We start from the raw sequence: 5,870 nt of genomic DNA, 5'->3' as shown, positions 1-5,870 counted from the left end.
ACACACACACACTCACTCACTCACTCAACACACACTTACATCAGAGTCACACATTGAGGCGGAGACAGAAATCTGGAAACACAAAATAAAACGAGACATGTCAGAAAATACAGCAGTACTGATGTCATTAATGACAGTATTAATGTTATATCACAGCACTGACAGCACTGATGTTATTATTGACAGTATTAATGTTATATCACAGCACTGACAGCACTGATGTTATTATTGACAGAATTACTGACAGTATTAATGTTATATCACAGCACTGATGTTATTATTGACAGTATTAATGTTATATCACAGCACTGACAGCACTGATGTTATTATTGACAGAATTATTGACAGTATTAATGTTATATCACAGCACTGATGTTATTATTGACAGTATTAATGTTATATCACAGCACTGACAGCACTGATGTTATTATTGACAGTATTAATGACAGTATTAATGTTATATCACAGCACTGACAGCACTGATGTTATTATTGACAGTATTAATGACAGTATTAATGTTATATCACAGCACTGACAGCACTGACAGTATTAATGACAGTATTAATGACAGTATTAATGTTATATCACAGCACTGACTGACAGTATTAATGACAGTATTAATGTTATATCACAGCACTGACAGTATTAATGACAGTATTAATGTTATATCACAGCACTGACAGTATTAATGACAGTATTAATGTTATATCACAGCACTGACAGCACTGATGTTATTATTGACAGAATTATTGACAGTATTAATGACAGTATTAATGTTATATCACAGCACTGACAGTATTAATGACAGTATTAATGTTATATCACAGCACTGACAGTATTAATGACAGTATTAATGTTATATCACAGCACTGACAGCACTGATGTTATTATTGACAGTATTATTGACAGTATTAATGTTATATCACAGCACTGACAGCACTGATGTTATTATTGACAGAATTATTGACAGTATTAATGACAGTATTAATGTTATATCACAGCACTGACAGTATTAATGACAGTATTAATGTTATATCACAGCACTGACAGTATTAATGACAGTATTAATGTTATATCACAGCACTGACAGTATTAATGTTATATCACAGCACTGACAGCACTGATGTTATTATTGACAGTATTATTGACAGTATTAATGTTATATCACAGCACTGACAGCACTGATGTTATTATTGACAGAATTATTGACAGTATTAATGACAGTATTAATGTTATATCACAGCACTGACAGTTTTAATGACAGTATTAATGTTATATCACAGCACTGACAGTATTAATGACAGTATTAATGTTATATCACAGCACTGACAGTATTAATGACAGTATTAATGTTATATCACAGCACTGACAGTATTAATGACAGTATTAATGTTATATCACAGCACTGACAGTATTAATGACAGTATTAATGTTATATCACAGCACTGATGTTATTATTGACAGAATTATTGACAGAATTATTGACAGAATTATTGACAGTATTATTGACAGTATTAATGTTATATCACAGCACTGACAGTATTAATGACAGTATTAATGTTATATCACAGCACTGACAGTATTAATGACAGTATTAATGTTATATCACAGCACTGACAGTATTAATGACAGTATTAATGTTATATCACAGCACTGACAGTATTAATGACAGTATTAATGTTATATCACAGCACTGACAGTATTAATGACAGTATTAATGTTATATCACAGCACTGACAGTATTAATGACAGTATTAATGTTATATCACAGCACTGATGTTATTATTGACAGAATTATTGACAGAATTATTGACAGTATTATTGACAGTATTAATGTTATATCACAGCACTGACAGTATTAATGACAGTATTAATGTTATATCACAGCACTGACAGTATTAATGACAGTATTAATGTTATATCACAGCACTGACAGTATTAATGACAGTATTAATGTTATATCACAGCACTGACAGTATTAATGACAGTATTAATGTTATATCACAGCACTGATGTTATTATTGACAGAATTATTGACAGAATTATTGACAGTATTATTGACAGTATTAATGTTATATCACAGCACTGACAGTATTAATGACAGTATTAATGTTATATCACAGCACTGACAGTATTAATGACAGTATTAATGTTATATCACAGCTCTGACAGTATTAATGACAGTATTAATGTTATATCACAGCACTGACAGTATTAATGACAGTATTAATGTTATATCACAGCACTGACAGTATTAATGACAGTATTAATGTTATATCACAGCACTGACAGTATTAATGACAGTATTAATGTTATATCACAGCACTGACAGTATTAATGACAGTATTAATGTTATATCACAGCACTGATGTTATTATTGACAGAATTATTGACAGAATTATTGACAGTATTATTGACAGTATTAATGTTATATCACAGCACTGACAGTATTAATGACAGTATTAATGTTATATCACAGCACTGACAGTATTAATGACAGTATTAATGTTATATCACAGCACTGACAGTATTAATGACAGTATTAATGTTATATCACAGCACTGACAGTATTAATGACAGTATTAATGTTATATCACAGCACTGATGTTATTATTGACAGAATTATTGACAGAATTATTGACAGTATTATTGACAGTATTAATGTTATATCACAGCACTGACAGTATTAATGACAGTATTAATGTTATATCACAGCACTGACAGTATTAATGACAGTATTAATGTTATATCACAGCTCTGACAGTATTAATGACAGTATTAATGTTATATCACAGCACTGACAGTATTAATGACAGTATTAATGTTATATCACAGCACTGACAGTATTAATGACAGTATTAATGTTATATCACAGCACTGACAGTATTAATGACAGTATTAATGTTATATCACAGCACTGACTGACAGTATTAATGACAGTATTAATGTTATATCACAGCACTGACAGTATTAATGACAGTATTAATGTTATATCACAGCACTGACAGCACTGATGTTATTATTGACAGTATTAATGACAGTATTAATGTTATATCACAGCACTGACAGTATTAATGACAGTATTAATGTTATATCACAGCACTGACAGTATTAATGACAGTATTAATGTTATATCACAGCACTGACAGCACTGATGTTATTATTGACAGAATTTTTGACAGTATTAATGACAGTATTAATGTTATATCACAGCACTGACAGTTTTAATGACAGTATTAATGTTATATCACAGCACTGACAGTATTAATGACAGTATTAATGTTATATCACAGCACTGACAGTATTAATGACAGTATTAATGTTATATCACAGCACTGACAGTATTAATGACAGTATTAATGTTATATCACAGCACTGACAGCACTGGTGTTATTAATGACAGTATTAATGTTATATCACAGCACTGACAGCACTGGTGTTATTAATGACAGTATTAATGTTATATCACAGCACTGACAGTATTAATGACAGTATTAATGTTATATCACAGCACTGATGTTATTATTGACAGAATTATTGACAGAATTATTGACAGTATTAATGTTATATCACAGCACTGACAGTATTAATGACAGTATTAATGTTATATCACAGCACTGACTGACAGTATTAATGACAGTATTAATGTTATATCACAGCACTGACAGCACTGATGTTATTATTGACAGAATTATTGACAGTATTAATGACAGTATTAATGTTATATCACAGCGCTGACAGTATTAATGACAGTATTAATGTTATATCACAGCACTGACAGTATTAATGACAGTATTAATGTTATATCACAGCACTGACAGTATTAATGACAGTATTAATGTTATATCACAGCACTGACAGTATTAATGACAGTATTAATGTTTTATCACAGCACTGACAGTATTAATGACAGTATTAATGTTATATCACAGCACTGACAGTATTAATGACAGTATTAATGTTATATCACAGCACTGACAGCACTGATGTTATTATTGACAGTATTAATGACAGTATTAATGTTATATCACAGCACTGACAGTATTAATGACAGTATTAATGTTATATCACAGCACTGACAGTATTATTGACAGTATTAATGTTATATCACAGCACTGACAGCACTGATGTTATTATTGACAGAATTATTGACAGTATTAATGACAGTATTAATGTTATATCACAGCACTGATGTTATTATTGACAGTATTATTGACAGTATTAATGTTATATCACAGCACTGATGTTATTATTGACAGTATTATTGACAGTATTAATGTTATATCACAGCACTGATGTTATTATTGACAGTATTATTGACAGTATTAATGTTATATCACAGCACTGACAGCAATGATGTTATTATTGACAGTATTATTGACAGTATTAATGTTATATCACAGCACTGATGTTATTATTGACAGTATTATTGACAGTATTAATGTTATATCACAGCACTGATGTTATTATTGACAGTATTAATGTTATATCACAGCACTGACAGCAATGATGTTATTATTGACAGTATTATTGACAGTATTAATGACAGTATTAATGTTATATCACAGCACTGACAGCACTGGTGTTATTAATGACAGTATTATTGACAGTATTAATGTTATATCACAGCACTGACAGCAATGATGTTATTATTGACAGTATTATTGACAGTATTAATGACAGTATTAATGTTATATCACAGCACTGACAGCACTGGTGTTATTAATGACAGTATTATTGACAGTATTAATGTTATATCACAGCACTGATGTTATTATTGACAGTATTATTGACAGTATTAATGACAGTATTAATGTTATATCACAGCACTGACAGCACTGGTGTTATTAATGACAGTATTAATGTTATATCACAGCACTGACAGCACTGGTGTTATTAATGACAGTATTAATGTTATATCACAGCACTGACAGCACTGGTGTTATTAATGACAGTATTAATGTATCACAGCACTGACAGCAATGATGTTATTATTGACAGTATTATTGACAGTATTAATGACAGTATTAATGTTATATCACAGCACTGACAGCACTGGTGTTATTAATGACAGTATTAATGTTATATCACAGCACTGACAGCAATGATGTTATTATTGACAGTATTATTGACAGTATTAATGACAGTATTAATGTTATATCACAGCACTGACAGCAATGATGTTATTATTGACAGTATTATTGACAGTATTAATGACAGTATTAATGTTATATCACAGCACTGACAGCACTGGTGTTATTAATGACAGTATTAATGTTATATCACAGCACTGATGTTATTATTGACAGTATTAAATTATGTTATCTCCGCACTGACAGTACTGATGTTTTTAATGACAGTATTAATGTTATCTCCGGACTGATGTTATTAATGACCGTATTAATTTGATCTCAGTACTGATGTTAATGACAGTTTTAATGTTATATCACAGCACTGACAGCGTTAATATCTACTGACACCCTTATGTCACAGTTCAGTTGTTATTACTGATATCTCGCAGCACTGTCTGTGTTAATCTTATAATTATTGACACTCGTCCCGCACACAACACTCAGAGACACTCTTGTTTGTATTTAAGTCACATTAATACTCCGACAGACACATATAAATGCTAAAACATGTAAATACTCACATCGCTCCGCGCGCGACTCCTCATTAATGAGACTTAAACCACCTCAGTCAGTCTTTACTGTTGTTATTCGAACTCCATTGCGTTGTTTGTTCTCCGAGCTTTATATAAATCGTTGAATGTTTTTAAATCGATGAATACTGATTCTAAGCTCTGAATGTTGATTTAGATGCGGATTTAATGGCGGCGCTGACAAAATAAAAACGACCAGCGTCTTGCG

The 5,870-nt window shown here is 30.9% G+C and overlaps 1 protein-coding gene across 1 annotated transcript in view; it reads right to left on the bottom strand.

Moving 5' to 3' along the window:
* The window catches only part of zranb1a (zinc finger, RAN-binding domain containing 1a), a 70,190-nt gene extending 64,320 nt beyond the window's left edge, over positions 1-5,870 (bottom strand). Inside the window, exons 1-2 of the mRNA XM_056233788.1 lie at positions 5,654-5,870; positions 1-72 (exon numbers count right to left, since the gene is read on the bottom strand). The exon at positions 1-72 is cut by the window's left edge and continues 783 nt beyond it. The gene's annotated coding sequence lies outside the window, so the exon portion shown is untranslated. The remainder of the gene's footprint in view (positions 73-5,653) is intronic.

The sequence above is a fragment of the Rhinichthys klamathensis genome, unplaced genomic scaffold (genome assembly GCF_029890125.1).
Source record: "Rhinichthys klamathensis goyatoka isolate OS25496 unplaced genomic scaffold, OSU_Roscu_1.1 h1tg000377l_1, whole genome shotgun sequence".
NCBI lineage: Eukaryota > Metazoa > Chordata > Actinopteri > Cypriniformes > Leuciscidae > Rhinichthys > Rhinichthys klamathensis.
This window is presented reverse-complemented; position numbering and strand designations above follow the sequence as displayed.